The sequence below is a fragment of the Vombatus ursinus genome, unplaced genomic scaffold (genome assembly GCF_900497805.2).
Source record: "Vombatus ursinus unplaced genomic scaffold, bare-nosed wombat genome assembly UNPS02014170.1, whole genome shotgun sequence".
Taxonomy (NCBI): Eukaryota; Metazoa; Chordata; class Mammalia; order Diprotodontia; family Vombatidae; genus Vombatus; species Vombatus ursinus.
The window spans coordinates 740450-757279 of NW_020953948.1; the positions used below are offsets into that span (position 1 = coordinate 740450).

At 38.7% G+C, this 16830-nt stretch overlaps 1 pseudogene; it reads left to right on the top strand.

Moving 5' to 3' along the window:
- The first annotated feature begins 2570 nt into the window (after positions 1–2570).
- Positions 2571–3499, top strand: LOC114041219 (annotated as a pseudogene).
- Positions 3500–16830: the final 13331 nt, after the last annotated feature.

Here is a 16830-nt window from a genome sequence, read left to right on the forward strand (position 1 = left end):
AAGGGAAACAGTGTCAAACACACCACTTGTCTCTTGGTAGAAGAATGGGGAGGTGTGGGTTTCAGATTTTTTCTAAACTGTGAGATGTCATTACTTTGTTGGTAGGCTTCCTTAACTAGTTTTTCTTTTGTAAAGAAAGGCAAAAATGTAATGAGGCATTCTTTGGAACTGAATGTGATGTAAAAAGCAAAATATATTTCAAAACATTTTACATAAAATTTATGAAGCTCTCTTGCCTACATGTCAGTCAAAGCCATAAACATAGCCACTGTATATGTGTATCAAGTGAGCTAAGAAGCCAGACACTCTTCAGGACACTTGGAACTCTCCTCTTCTGCCTTTTCAGGAATGCATGAAATAAGCTTATTAGATTCTTTTGAGGGAACCTGAGAGATAATGAATCCTTCAGTCATAGTAAGTATTCTCACACATGCAAATTAATTAATATTTCTTGAACTCCATCCCAGTGCTTCTGAGAAGACTTTATTTGGCACTTTGTCTTTTGCTACCCAGAGATAATTACCTCAATGCAATGATCTCTACCCCTCTGCATTTGGCTGACAAGCAGGGACAATGTCCCCAAGGAGATGCAAGGAATATCTAGTAAACGTGAAATTGGCTTATGAAGTCATCTTATCAAACATGCTGTCAAACTTTAGTTTCCAATATAATGGGGAAAATAAAGGGAAAATATGTTTCCAAGCTAAGGAGAAGAGAATTATGATGGGCAGACAACAATGGAAACTTTATAATTTTCTGCCAGGACAGCCCAAACTGAGGAAAATCTGGATATCTTTCCCATGGCATTGGAATTCAATGATATCATTTTTGAGCAGCTCAGATTGTAGAAGCTAACAGCAAGAAAACTTGTTGCCTCATTCAGGTAAGATACAATGAGCTTGAAAGGAAAGCTTTTTCCCATTATCCACTTTTATTTGTTTTCTCCTCCCTCCCTCCCACCCTGTGCCTCTTCCTCTCTCTCTTACTTCCTCTTTCTTTTCTTTCTCCTCTTTTATTTTTTCTTTCTATTTTCCTCCCTTTCTCACTCTCTTTCCCTTGTTCCATTTTTCCTTTATTTCTTCCTCCCTTCCCCTTCTTTCTTTCTTTCTTTTATTCTTTCCTCCTTCCTTCCTCTCCTCCTTTCCTAATCCCTCCCCTCCCTGGCCTAAGCTTCCCTTCCTCCCTTCCTTCCTTCTGCTTCCCTGCCTCCCTCCTTCCTTCCCTCTCTCCCTCCTCTCCTTCCTTCCTTCTTTCCTTTGCTTCTTTCTTTCTCTTTCTTTCTTTCTTTCCTTCTTTGTTTTATAGCTAATATGGTCACTTGTTTTAGGTGACTATGCATGTGTGTTATATGTTTTTTTTGTCACATTCTCAATGGGTAGGAGAGGAGGAGTAAAATGATACAGAATTAAAAAATGAAAACAAAAACGATATTTTACATATATATGTGATCACATATACCTATGTGTGTATATATGTATGAATTAAACATAACCAAAATGTAGCTCTTATGTCAGGACCTGCTTGCTATTTCTTTAAAGACGTTATCATAGAGAACATCTGCCTACCAAATGTCCCAAAGTCTTGGATCTTTAACTTGGAAAGATTTATTTAGGGAAATGGTGGACATAAAAGAAAGGGGGATGTAGTATTAGGACAGTATGGTCCCTTTGATGCCATTCCATATGAAATAAGAGTAGAGCTGGGGGTGATAGACCATTCATTTTGCTTGTCTGATACTTCTGAATGGAAAAAATAATTGAAATGATAAGATCAGGAGAACCAGTGACCAGCTATGTTGAAAATTAGATGAAGTGATACTATTTAGAGGAGCAGAGAGAATAGCAGGCCAGGTCAGCAGACTTCACCATCCTCCTGTCCCTGGCTAGGGGAAATACATTTTTGTATACATCTCCACCATTCACTTGCAATTTCATCTTTCAGTCAGTTGGAGGGTGTGTGGAGGGCAATGGTAGGAGGAAAAATTATAGTCCCTGTCTCCATTGCCAGCAAAAGCAAGAAACATGATGGTAACTATGTCTTTTTAAATTTCTGACTTTCTCTTCTATGTTGTTTACATTATTCATAAAGATGAGATGGACATGGGAAAGGAATACAAAGATAGGATAAGACCATATCTCAGAGGACTTTAAAAATAAGAGATCATCATTTTCATTTCATGTTTCTGGTCTAGGTCAAATTATTCGTACTGATGTATCCACTCACAGATCATCAATACATTACAGAAAAAAGGAAGTCAATGAGATGTTATTAAGAATATTACTTTGCTTCCTTAAGCATCCATGTTTTTCACAGATGGAATTCCCAGGCACAGTAATGTCCTTCACCACTGAAGGTCTGCAGCTCTCATATAATTCTTAGAGAATATTTCCTTGAGAGATAATCTGACTTGCCCAGCATCACATAGCCAGTACGTGACAGGGGCCATGTCTGACACAGTAATGATCAAAATGGAATAATGTCTTCTACACACAATATGTCCTTAATAATCACTGATTGACAGATTGTTTCATTTCTCTTTGGCTCTCTAGGTCATTCACTGGATTCTGAAAATGTCTAACTTTACCACCACTGTGATTGAATTTCTCCTTATGGGGTTTTCAGACACCTGTGAGTTGCGGATCTTATATCCTTTGCTTTTCTTTCTCATTTACTCAGCAGGCTTGATGAGGAATCTCTTCATTGTCCTCATCACCATCATTGACAGGAGACTCCACATGCCCATGTACTTTTTCCTTAGGAATCTGTCCATTGTAGATGCCTGCTTCGTGTTAGCAACTGGTCCCCAGGCATCCATTAACTCCCTGGTGAACAACAGAGCTATCTCAGTTACTGGATGTGCAGCTCAGATATTCCTACTGATTTTCATGGCATATGTTGAGTTTACTCTACTCACTGTCCTGGCCCGTGATCGTTATGTTGCCATATGCCATCCACTTCTCTATCCAGTGATCATGAGTCCCTGGGTCTGCATGCAGATGACCTTAACCTGCTTGTTCACTGGCCTTTTGTGTACAAGTTTCCATACTGGTTACACATTTCAATTGTCTTTCTGCCAATCCAACGTGATCCAGCAGTTCTTCTGTGATATCCCCTCTCTCCTCAAGATCTCTTGCTCAGAGACATTCAGCATACATTATCCTAACTTGGCTGCACTCTGGTGATTGGGATTGGCTGCTTTGCCTTCATCTTTGCATCCTACATTAGCGTATTTTCCACTGTGCTCAGATTTCCAGTGAAAGAAGACCAAAGAAAAGACTTCTCTATTTGTGTCCCTCACATCGTTGTGGTTTCTTTGACCCTTATTTCATCCTCTTATGTGCACCTATGACCACCTTCAGATTCTGGGTCCCTTAAAGATATAATCCTTTCAATATTCTATTCCATAATACCTCCCTTTCTGAACCCCATTGCATACAGTCTACAGAATAAGCAGATAAAAGAGGCTGCAAGAACAGCAATGAAGAGAATACTTTTTTGAAAGGAATAAAACATAAACTGTAATTCTTTCTCAATATGGTTGAACCTAATTCATCTATAAATGAAAAATCCCATTAAGATATATATTTTTGTTTGTGATTTTGTGAGTTTATTGGTTGGTATTTGTATATTGATAGGTACAAATAAACCACTGGTCTAAAGGAGTAAAAACTCCTAGAATTGACTTTGATGTTGTCGATATCAATGGCATTTTTTTTTAGCATTTTGAGGCATATTCAAGAATTCAAAATAATATAATGCCCTTAGCCCTTAGGTGGACTTTGGCAGCACTGCTTATGAAGTACAAATGAGGAATATATACCACATGTGATTCAGAGGGTTCTTTTTCCAATTCAAATTCACACAGACAGTTCTGGTACCTTAGAGGAAGGCAGAATTCTTCTTAATCCAAGGGTTCTAAGGATATCTCAGAAAGTCAGTGGGATGTCTTTTTAAGTAGTGTGCTAGATTTATTAGGCTTTTTTTTTTAAAGCAAGCTTCATGGAATAGATATGCACTGTTGAATATACCGTCCATATTCTTCTTTGTATAAGGAATCATTCTTTTAACCTCTCCATTCATGTGGCCATTTACTGAGCTCACACTCTCCCCACAACTTCTAGGTTATTTCAATTTTCTCCTAATTTGTTTTTAGGACTCAGGGATTTTCTCCTCTAGGATCTTTTATATGCATAGTTGTCTAATTATTATATATGTATAATGAACATGCCTAATCATGTCACTCTCCTACTCATAAAGCTCTAATAGCTCCTTGTTGCCTCTAGGATTAAATGCAGACTGCAATATGTAGAAATTAATGTCTTCCACAGCATGGCTCCCACCTACCATTCAAGACTAGATGTGAAATAACAAGTGGAAATAACAACCACATGGTCAGATGAGCAACAAAATAATTAAACATTTTACAAAGAAATAAGAGTAGGTATTATAATAAGAAGTAGTGGATTCAAAGAAAAAATTAAAAAGGCAAACAATGGAATATTTTGTAGAAATATTAGTAGATTCTTTGAAAAAATGAATGACTGATTTGGAATATGGGAAGAAAATAGAGAAGAAAAATTATGCAAATGAAATCAAAAGGAATAAGATGTTAGGAGTGACTGAATGAATGAATGAAAATAATTTCTTAAGCACTCACAGTAAGCCAAACAGTGAGCCAAACCCTGGGAATACAAATAGAAAAAGGGAAACAGTTCATTCCCTTGAGGAACTTATACTCTAAGTAGAGAGGATAAAACATAAAAGAAAGTTTAGCTACAGGGAGAAGGGAAGCTCAGAAGTTCTAAACGTTCAGTGGAGTAGATAACAAGACCATCTTTAGGTTACATCAGTAGATCAAATGACATTTTTAAAAGTCTAGAGGCTACAACTGCACAGTAATGAATCATAACTTCCGGTGGTTATATATGTCACTTACGGTTATAGAATTGGTGAGTCTTATCTCATTCAAAGTATGTGAACTATTTTTTATTTTTGTTGCTTAGCTGTTTTTCAGTTGTATCTGAATTTTGTGCCCCCTTTTAGGGTTTTCTAGGCAAAAACACTGGAGTGGTTTGCCATTTCCTTTTCCAAGTCATTTTACAGATAGAGAAACTGAGGCAAGTAGGGTAAATGACTTTCCCAAGGTCACAGAGCTAACATCTGAAGCCAGATTTGAACTCAGGAAAAGGAGTGTTCTTGACACTAGGCCCAGAACTCTATTCATCGTACCACCTAGTTGTACCCATGTGAATAGTAATCCAGCCCAAATGAAATTTAGGTTTCCTAAGGTGAGAAAAAGGGAGTAGTCATGAAGGCAAGCTGTTGTTTTTGTTTGTCCTTCATCCTTTTGATCTCCAAGAGAGCTAATGTCATCATGAGGGTGATGTCTTGACTTGCACATGTATTGGATTTAAGTGAGGCAGAGCTGTGCAAAGTCATCAGCCTTATTCTCTCCTCCAGAGTAATGGGAGTCTGGTGGCAAGACAAAAGTCAAGATGACTTGTAATGGCCCAGCAAAGGCAAACAGTAAAGATAATCTGGGTGGTCACAAGTTTTCTTCCTACAATATGGCCATCCCAGGTAGGTTTTCAGTGATTGAAGGCTGGGGGTGATACAAGGCCAAAGGCAAGAGAGAATTTTGTCTATGCAGTGGAACACCTTCTTAATTATTCCTGGCCATCCAGGATGGGTTCTCAGTATCATTGGACCAGGTGAGGGTGTGAATAAAGAAGGTGATGAGGGCAAAGTGCCCCCACTTACAACCATTCAAGGAAGCTGAATTTGACTAGAGAATATAGAAAGGTTGTCTATGGTTTATTTATCTTCCAAGGGCAAAATAATGAAATAAAAGACTTTAATGTTTCAGAAAAAAAAACCGTACTGGAAAATTGCCATAAGTATTTGGAAAGATGGATACAAATAGAAAACAAGAGACTATATAAGGCACTGAAAAAAGAAATTCCAAGTAAAATTTAGAATAAAATACTGTGCTCAAACTTTAGAATTATAATATAAAATGACAAATATTGTGGACAGGTAAGTGAAAGTCAATTTCACATGAAGGTAATCATGATGAATAGTTTAGGACTGTATGTTGTTTCATCATTTCAAAGGGGTCCAACTCTTCATGACCCATTTTGGCATTTTCTTGGCAAAGATACTGAAGTGGTTTGTCTTTTTCTTCTCCAGCTCCTTTTACAGATGTGGAAACTGGTAAATAGGATTAAGTGACTGACTCAAGGTCACACAGCTAGCAAGTGTCTGAGGCTGGATTTTGAACTCAGGAAGATATGTCATCCTCGCTCCAGGCCTGGTGCTCTGTGCACTTTGCACTGTGCCACCTAACTGCCCTAACTTAGGACTACTTATTAATGAGAAATACAAGGAAATAGCTGAAGATTTTTAAAAGCAAAGGAGATTGTTTTCTGTGCCCAAAGTGACATATCCTTCTAAGCTGAGATCAAGTTCAAATGTTCAAATAAATCTGTGATATCACTAATTTAAAGATTTCTTAAAACAATACATATTATGACCCATCATAACCAGATGATCTTTTGAGATTCTTGTCTACATCATCCCACAAGCTTTCTGAAGGAGGGACACTTAATGTGCAAGATGCCTTTTGGTCTGCCAGAGGTAAATGTAAGTCCAAGATGAAGATCTGCTGAAGTAGACATGGGACGTGTGGGTAACATCCAGCTCCAGATTTTCAGAAGTCCTTTTCGTCCCCTGTCTAGGTTCCTTGAGATGTTCTTAGGCGTACTGTAGCTTCTTTGCTGTGATTCTTGTGAATACATGCATTTTCATCTGGTCTATCTGTGATTGTTCAATATTGATACTATCATTAGCTGATCAGGGGAAATCATTTGTATACACATGGAAACAAGAGAAGTCCAAAATCCTCCAGACTCTTTGGAAAACACAGTTTTCCTTCAGTCAAAAGGGAAGAAGGGAGGAGACCCAGGCCAAGTCCAAAATCAAGGTGATCTCTTCCCTTACACCGTGCCCCATCCCCCTAACACTTAGTTCTTCCTTAAGGCTTTTCCTGGAATACCAATTTCTGGAACAATCTGATTCTAAACTTGGGTATGCTAAAGTTTGATATTTGTACACATCTTAGAATGTGAACAGATTGTCACATGTGAACAGATGTGAACAGGTAGTCAGGAGATCTGACTACCATTATAGTGCAGTGTCATTCCAGTTCCAAGGACTTTTTACCTTTAGTCTGATGGCCAGACTTCATTGAAAGTCTCAAATTTATGATTGAGAGTGTTTTTTAAATGAAATCTCTAATTTAATTAAAGTATCAAAAGGTCTTAACATTTACATTATGTATGGTAAGGTGGCAATTGATTTAACTAGTCTTCTTAAACATAAATAAAGTCAATGCAGCTAGACCAGGGGTGAGGAACCTGCAGCCTCAAGGCCACATGTGGTTCTTCAGGTCCTCAACTGTGGACCTTTGACTGAATCCAAATTTCACAGAACAAATCCCTTTAATAAAATGATTTGTTTTATAAAATTTGGACTCAATCAAAGGACCACACCCAAGGACCTAGAAGGCCACATGGGGCCTTGAGGCTGCAGATTCCCTACCCCTGAGCTAGACTAAGATGAAAAGTAATAGATTGAACAATGGATAAAAGTTGTACATTAGAAATCTATAGGGAATCAATACAAACATATGATATAAAGCAGAGGTGTAAAACATATGCATTATAGGCCACAATATTGTCAACAACATTCCTGAGTGCCCACTGAATCAGATTAAAATGCAATCAGGAAATATTTAATGAAACAAATAAAAATTTAAAAGAACATAGATAATGTTAATATGTGGTTTTCTAAAAACCTGTGCAGCCCACAGGCATCCTTATTTATAGTTTAGTGGCACCCATTTCAAATTGAGTTTGGCAACACTGACGTAAAAAGCCAGCCCCACAATATATTAGTCAAGTAATCACCCAACTTGAGAGACTGAAGGAATATCTAAAGCAATATATTTCATCTCAGGTGCCTCTAAGGTGTCCCTAAAGTGTTAGATGTCCTTTAAACACCTAAAAGTGAACTGATCACTCTTCTACATGAAAACCTCCCAATATTTGAATCCTGTAATCATGTCCACTCTGAGGTGTCTCTTTAGTAGGCCAAACAGCTCATCTTCATATGACTTGGGATGAACATTTCTTGTCTTTCTGTTTATTATCCTCTGGATTTATTTCAACTCATCCATAAGCATAATATGGGATATTAAGGGAGGACTAGCATCGGTGCTGTGAGAGATTGCTGAGCCCTTTTCAGGGCTGCTCACCTACCTTTGGTGTCTACCTGCCACCCAACTTTCAGCTGTGGCTCCAAGAAGCATGCACAGTGCCTATAGTTCAGCAAAGTCACCTTGGTCAAACACCAAAGAAGATGTCAAGGTCATCCACGGTGTCTCAAACCATCTCCAGTCATCTTGACTTTTGTCTTGCCACTTGACTTCTGACTCTGGAAGAGAAAGTGAGACTGACAACCTTGTGCAACTTTGTCTCACTTAAATCTGATTCATGTGCTAGTCAAGATATCACCCCATGACAAAAGACAACAATCCAGAAAAGAACATTGTATTACTGATATGCTTTAATTATTAACTGGTTATTTGAAGTCATAGTACATGAGATGTAATTTCATGCCACCAATAAATAGCTACATGAAAAATTATATAAAACACATATCGGGTACCATATAACCCAACACACACACACACACACACACACACACACACACATGAACAACATGGAGAGCCCATTAGAGTTGATTTTCTGTAGTAAAATTTGAATGCTTAGCAGTTTAGTTTGAGAAAGGACCTCAATGTCTGGTATCTAATCCTGCCAGGTGATCATTAGAATCTTCCTAAGACAACTCAAAGGGAAGCTACTCAGTTTCCTGGTGTGGTGCTGGTAGATTGTCCAGGTTTTACAGATATCCAGCAATGAGGTCACCACAATGTGTTGTTCATGACAAAGACAGAGATTAGGAAGGGGCCTTTGATTTCATTGGTTAAAGGAACTCCAGTCTAAGGAAATTCCCTCTTCCACTGCTAATCATATGATTCTCTACCACATGCTCTTTTTTAAAAGTAGCATTTTTCCAATTGTATGTAAAGACAATTTTTAACATTCATTTCAATGAAATTTTCATTTCTAAAATTTTCTGCCTCCCTCACTTCCCCTCTTTCCAAAATGGTAAGCAATTCAGTATAGGTTATATGTGTGCAATCATGTTAAAATATTTCCATATTAGTTGTGATGTGAAAAAAGAAACAGATGAAAAGTATGTGTGGGGGGGGAACTATGAAAAAAAGTAAAGTGAAAAGAAGGGAATAGCTTGAATCCTTATGAGTCTGATTCAGTTCTGTATATATTTGAGAAATGAGACCTTAATCAGAGATACTTGATGTAAAGATTGTTTCCCAACTTTCTGCTTTCCTTATAATCTTAGTTGCACTGGTTTTGTTTGTACAAAAGCTTTAAAATTTAATAGAATCAAAATCATCTATTTTACCTTTTGTAATGCTCTATCTCTTGTTTGGTTATGAGTTCTTCCCCCCGCCCCCATAGATCTGATAAGTAGACTGTTCCTCGTAGGATTCTAGATTTTGATCCACTCTGCTACTCACTTCCATTTTATGAGAGAGTTCATCCCATTAACATTCACAGTTATGAGTATTACCTGTGTATTCCCCTCCATCTTATTCTTTGTCCTGTTTGTCCTCTCTCTCCTTTCACCCTTTGCCTCCTCACCAGTGTTTTGCTTATGTCTTTCACCTCCTTTGATCTGTCTTCCGTTCTGTCAGTCCCCACCCCTCCTTTTTTGATCTCTTCCTCTCCTATTTCCCTGTCAGGCAAGATAGATTTCTATATTCATTTGACTGTGTATATTATTCGCCCTTTGAACCAATACAGATGAGAGTAAGGTTCAAGTAATGCTTATTGCTCACACTCCCATCTTCCCCTCCATTGTAATAGGTCTTTCATGTCTCTTCATGTGAAATAATGTACCCTATTCAACCTTTCTCTTCCTTCTGCTCCAATTGTACTCCTTTTTCTCATCCCTTAAATTTTTATATCATTCCATCAAATTTACCTTATATCCGTGCCCTCTGTCTATGTATATTCTTTTTAACTATCCTATTAGGAATACAAATTTTGAGAATTACAAGTATTATTTTACTGTATAGGGATGTAAATAGTTTAGCTCTTTTGAATCCCTTTTGTTTTTTTCCTCTTTTTCACCATTTCAGGCTTCTCTTGTATCTTGATATTAGAGGTCTTTTTTTTTTGTTTAGTTCTGGTCTTCTCCTTATGAAAACTTGAAATCCTTCTATTTTGTTGAATGACCATTTTCCCCTTTGATATTACATTTGATTTTTCTGGGTAAGTGATTCTTTGTTGTATTCCTAGCTCTTTTGCATTCTGGAATATCATATTCCATGACCTCCAATCCTTTAATGTTGCAGCTGCCAAATTCTGTGTAATCCTGATTGTGACTCCCAATATTCGAATTGTTTTTTTTTTTTTCCTAGCCACTCTTAGTATTTTTTCCTTGACCTGATAGTTCTGAAATTTGGCTGTAATGTTTCTTTGAGTTTTTATTTTGGGGTCTCTTTCCTGAGGTGGTTGGTGGATTCTTTCAATGCCTATTTTGCCCTCTGGTTCCAGAGCATCAGGACAGTTTTCCTTGATAATTTCTTGAAAGATGATGTCCATGTCCTCCTTTTTATTGTGCCTTTCCAATAGTCAAATGATTCTGATATTGTCTCTTCTGGATCTATTTTCCAGCTTAGTTGTTTTTCCTATAGGGTGTTTTATATTTTCTTCCATTGTTTTCATTCTTTTCATTTTGTTTGTTTGATTCTTATCTCAAAGATGCATTAGCTTCCACTTGCCTAATTCTTGGTTTCAAGGCATTGTTTTCCTCAATTAGGTGTTGGACTTTCCCATTTGGAAAATTGTAATCTTTAAGGTGTAGTTTTTATGAGCGGATTTTTGTATCTCTTTTTCCATTTGGACAATTCTACTTTTTAAACAATTTTCCAAGCTTGTCTCTTTTTCCATAATTCTCTCTCATTCCTCTCATTTCTTTTCCCTGTTTTTCTTCTATGTCTCCTATATAATTTTTAAGATCTTTTTTGAGCTCTTCTATAATTTATTTCTTGGCCTGAGATGACTTCCTGTTTTTCTTTGAGGTTTTGCCCATGGCATTTTGACATTGTTGTCCTCTTCTGAGTTTGTGTCCTGGTCTTCCCTGTCATCATAAGAACTTTCTATAGTCAGATTCTTTTTTAAATTTTTTTGTTCATTTTTTGGCTTTTTTACTTTCTTTTAAATTTAATGTCTTCTCTCTGGGTGGAATGGAGATCTCAATCTTCTTGTTCCAGTGACTGCAGACCCTGGCTGTTTATCTGGTGCTGTGCTGATGTTGCCTTGAGGCACATGAGGGACCCTTGTGTCTGGTGCTGTGTTGAGGGGGTGGCTGGCACTGCTTGAAGATGTATGGGTCTGGCAGCTTACCTGGTGCTGATCTGGGGTCCTAGTGGTGGTGTCTGGTGTATTCTGAGGCCTGGTGGGGTTTTTTCTGCATTTCTCCAGGGCTACCATGAAGCATGTGGAGGTCTGACTGCTAGAGGTTACCTGTTTGTCCTGGGCTGTGCTGAAGCATGTGGTGGTTCTTGGAGCAGTAGTCCGATAGTCCCTGAGTATGCTAAGGCAAGTGGGAGGTCATAGTGTTGGTGTTTGCCTGCTCCACCACACTGGGGCTCAGGATCTCCCACTGGCTTGCCTAGGTAGGACTTGCTGCTGGCTTGTCAGGATGCTTCCTGGCCTGGACTGCACTCCCCTTTTCCCTGAATGAGATGGACCTTTCTTGCCAATCTTCCAAGTTTCCTGGGCTAAAAGACTGTTCCACCACATCTTTCTGCTGGCTTTATGGTTCCACGATTTGTTCTGGAGCACTATTTTATGGGTGTTAGAGATGAATATGGGAGAGCTATGACAATTTACTGCTTACTCCACCGTTTTGACTCGTGGAAGTCCAACATATGTGTTTGCTTGGTGTTAATTGTTAGGCCAAAATTAGCACAAGCAGCAGAGAATCAATCCATACTTTGTTGCATCTCAGCTTTAGAGGCTGCATTGAGTGCACAATCGTTGGCAAACAAAAAATCATGCACCAACACGCAGTCCACTTTAGTCTTAGCTTGTAGTTTTTTCAAGTTGAAGACTTTACCATCAGTACGATAGCTGACCTTGATGCCATGTCCATCCTCTTTGAAGGAGTCTGATAACATGGCTGAAAAATCATGCTACTAAGCATGGGAGCTAGTGTACAGCCTTGTTTCACTAAACCGGTAACTGAGAAAGTGTGAGAGCATTGTCCATTATCCACAACCTGGGTAAACATATTATCATGAAATTGATGAACAATAATGATTAACTTTTCTGGGCAGCCAAATTTTGACATAATTCTTCATAAGCCCCTTTGACTGCTGTTGTCAAAGGCCTTGGTCAGATCTACAAATCTTTTGTACAGACCTCTGTTCTATTCCTGGCATTTCTCTTGGAGTTGTCAGGCAGCAAACATCATATCAACTGTTCCTCGGCCCTTTCTGAAGTCATGCTGGCTCTCATATTGATGACCATCTTCCAGGAGAAGAAAAAGCCTATTAAGGAGGGCTCTGGTAAGAATCTTGCCAGCAATGACTAAAAGAGAGATCCTTGCTGTGATTGTCACATGATAATCTATTTTCATTACCTTTATAGAGCTGGACAATGGAGGCATCCTTGAACTCCTGGGAGACAACCTCCTCTTGTCATATTACCCCCAAAATTTCAATCACCTGTTGTATGAGCAATAGACCCTCCCACCTTGTAAAACTCAGCTGAAATAAAATCAGTACCAGGTGTTTTGCCACACAAAAGGACCCTAATGACATTCAAAACCTCTTCTTCAGTTGGAACTTCAGATAGAGAGAGATTGACTTCAATTTGAGGTAAATGGTCAATGGCTTCAGTATTGATTGATGATGGTCTGTTGAGACCATTACAGAAATTTCAGCCCATCTCTCTAGGATCATGTCCTTATCACTGATCAATGTGTCTCCATCAGCACTGAGTAGTTGAAATTCACCATAAACCTTTGACCCATAAATATCCTTCTGGGCATCATAAAAATGTTTTGGATTGTTACTATCAGCATAAAACCGAATTTCACCTGCCACGAACCAATAATTCTCTATCTGTATAAGTTTCCTTGTGCTTTACTTTTGATGGAACTAAATGTTGCCTTCTTAAAGACAAATGAACTATCCTGCTGGTAAACCCTATGAAGTTCTATCTTTTCATTTAGCAGCTTCTGAATTTCCCAACCATTTTTGTCAAACCAGTCTTGATGTTTGTGAGTGTTCTGACCCAGATGAGCAAATGCAGTGGTGTAGACCAAATCTCTGAAACTACCCATGCCTTTTTTTCTCCACTGTTGTCCACTCTATGTTGGTTCAACTTTCCCTCTAACTTAGAAACAACTTGTACCCACTCAGAGAAGTGCTCTAATTTGTTGACATTAATGCTTCTGGTATTCATTTTGCCTTGGAGCCTCCACTTTTGTTGAATGTGAATATTTAGCTTGGAGAGGATAAGTCTATGATCAGTACAGCATTCTGCACCACACATTGCCTTTGTCACTCTCACATCCTGTATGTCTCTTATCCTTACAATCACATAGTCAATTAAAGGCCAATGTTTGCTGAGAGGGTGCATCCATGAATTTTTAATTGCATTTAGGCAAATGGAAAACAGTATTGGTGATGAGATTGGGGTCATGAGATGCACAGTAGTAAGTGACCATTGCTGTGCTGTTTCCAACTCCATTCCTCCCTAGAACTCCCTGCCAAGTCTGACACTCTGAACCTACTCTAGCATTAAGGTCACCCAGAATTATAAGCTTGTCCTCTTTTGACACACTGATGATAAGGGTCTCCAAGTCTTCATAAAATTTTTCTTTCACCTCATCAGGGTTCATCATCATGGGAGCATAGGCATTGATGGTGGTGGAATGGCATTTTCCTGCAAGTGGCAATCACTTTGTCATGGGCCTGCCATTCACTCCTTTTGGTAGGTATACAAGTTTGTTGCCTATATTGGATTTGATTGCAAAACCTACACCAGCTTCACATTGCTCCCCTTCACTGTGGCCACTGCAGAAAAATGTATATCCAGCTCCAACTTCAGTAAGCTGGCCTTCATTTGCCAGCAGCAGGGCTGCTATTTGGATGTGATACCTGTTGAGTTTTTGTGCAACAGGAGCTGGTCATCTTTCAGGTCTGCTGGACTTTGTGTTGTCTAGAAGTGTGCACACATTTTATGTACAGATGGTCATTGGAATCATCTTTGCACATGGTTTTGTACATTTTTTTTGTGTTTTGACCACAGGGTGGGATTCCCACCTGCCATAGTAATCAGACTAGGTTTAGGTAAGCAGAATTTTAGGGCACATTTTCTAGCCCCTTCCTCACACCAGGAAGTGAGAAGTAGGATCCTTATAAGGTTACTCAAGCACCTAGGAGCTGCCAAATCCCATTGCTGCTTCCAGTGAGAAGACAACCCTATGGCCTGGGCCACCTGTGTGCAAGGTTGTGACTACAGTTCCCAATGTATCCATACCTACTGATTCATCATTGGCCTGTTTCCACAGCATTTTGAGATAACTAAAATGATAAAAATGGTATGTGTAATGTCTTTTGATTCATGTGTAAATTGGATTTAAGTGAGGCAGAGTTACACAAAGTTGTCAGGCTCACTCTCTCTCCAGAGTCATCACAATCCAGTGGCAGGACAGAATCAAGATGACTGATGAAGGCTGAAGATACAGTGGATGACCTTGGTGTCTTTGATGTCTAGCCAAACTCTAAGTGTTCTACAATGCCTTCTTCAGCTGCCTTCATGGCCATTCAAATAAATTGTTCTCATCCACTCATTCATGTGGAGACAAGGGAAGTCTCCACATGCTTAGAGTAGATGCCTTCCTAACTCACCAACTGACTTGAGACCCCTCAGTTACTGTCAACATGGTTTAGCCAAGCAGCTGAAATAGTTAACCAGGATGTGGCTATTATGCTACCATGCACAGCTCCAAGAGGAGCCACAGGTGAGTTGGTGGATCAGGTGGACACCAAAGGCAGAAATCAGCCCTGAAAAGGGCTCAGCAGTCCTCACATTAGAGGTACTAGTCTTCCCTGAACACACCCTGCTCCCCACTTCCCAGAATACTGAGAGTCAAATGACTTACCCAGGGTGACACGTACAACCATATGGATTATAGACAGAACATGAAATCAGTTAAGGTTGATAAAAGATGACAAAAGTCAATGTTGGAAAAGCTAGAGGGTACATAGAAACATTTATCAACTTTTAGTGGGACCACAAATCTAACCTACCTTTTGGAAATCAATTCAGAATTTTCAAGAAAAATCGCTAGGTTGTGTGTAACTTTTACTTCTGAGAGACATTAATGGGCACATACTTCAAACAAATCAATTATAGAAATGAAGATAACATAGAGATGAGAATATTCATAGCAACCTTTTTATTATAACAAAAACAAAATGGGAGAACAACTGTCATGTTAATGTAAGAAAATATGTTGTACACTAAGATCAAATGACAAATGTCAAAAAAGATGAGAGTGAGAGACCAAGGAACACAAAGTGAACAAGGTCAAACACACCACTTTCCTCTTGGTAGAAGGATGGGGAGCTGTGAGTTTCAAATGCTTTCTAATCAGTCAGATGTCATTACTTTATTGGTAGGTTTCCTTAATTAGTTTCTCTCTTGTAAAGAAAGGCAAAAATGTGATGAGAGATTCTTTGGAACTAGATGTGATGTAAAAAGCAAAATGTATTTTAAAACATTTTACCCAAACTTTGTGAAGCTTTCTTGCCTACATGTCAGTCAAAGCCATAACCATAGCCACAGTATATCTGTATCAACTGGCTAACAAGTCAAACACTCCTCAGAACACTTGGATCTCTCCTTTTATGCCTTTTTAAGACTGTGTGAAGGATGCTTATTTGATTCTTTTGAGAGAACCTGAGAGATAATGAATCCTACAGCCATAATACATACTCACACACATGCACATTAATTAATATTTTTTGAATTCCATTCCAGTGCTCTTGAGAGGACTTCATTTGGCACCTTGTCTCTTGCTACCCAGAGACAATTACCTCAGTGCAATGATCTCTTCCTCTCTGTATTTGGCTGAAGAGCAGGGACAGTGTCCCCAAGGAGATGCAAGGAATTTGTAGCAAAGGTGAAATTGGTCTACAGGGCAATCCTATCAAACGTGCTGTCCAAATTCATCTTCAAATATAATGAGGAAAACTGAGGGAAAACATGCTTCCTAGGCAAGGAGAATAGAATTATGATGGCTAGGGGACAACAGAAACAAAATTTTCTGCCAGTCCAGCCTGAGGTGGGTCAATTCTGGAGGTCTTTTCCATGACATAAGGATTCAGTATCTTCAAGCAGCTCAGACTGTAGAAGCTAACAGCAAGGAGACTTGTTGCCTCATTCAAGTAAGATACAATGAGTTTGAACAGAATGCTTTTCCCCATTATCCCCTTTCATTTGTTTTCTCTTCCCTCCCTTCCTTCCTTCCTTCTTTCTTTCTTTCTTTCTTTCTTTCTCTCTTTTCTCTTCTTTCTTGGTTTCTTTCTCTTCTTTTTTCTTTCCTTCCTCCTTCCCTCTCTCTCTCCCTTTTGTTATTTTTACTTCATTCCTTTATTTT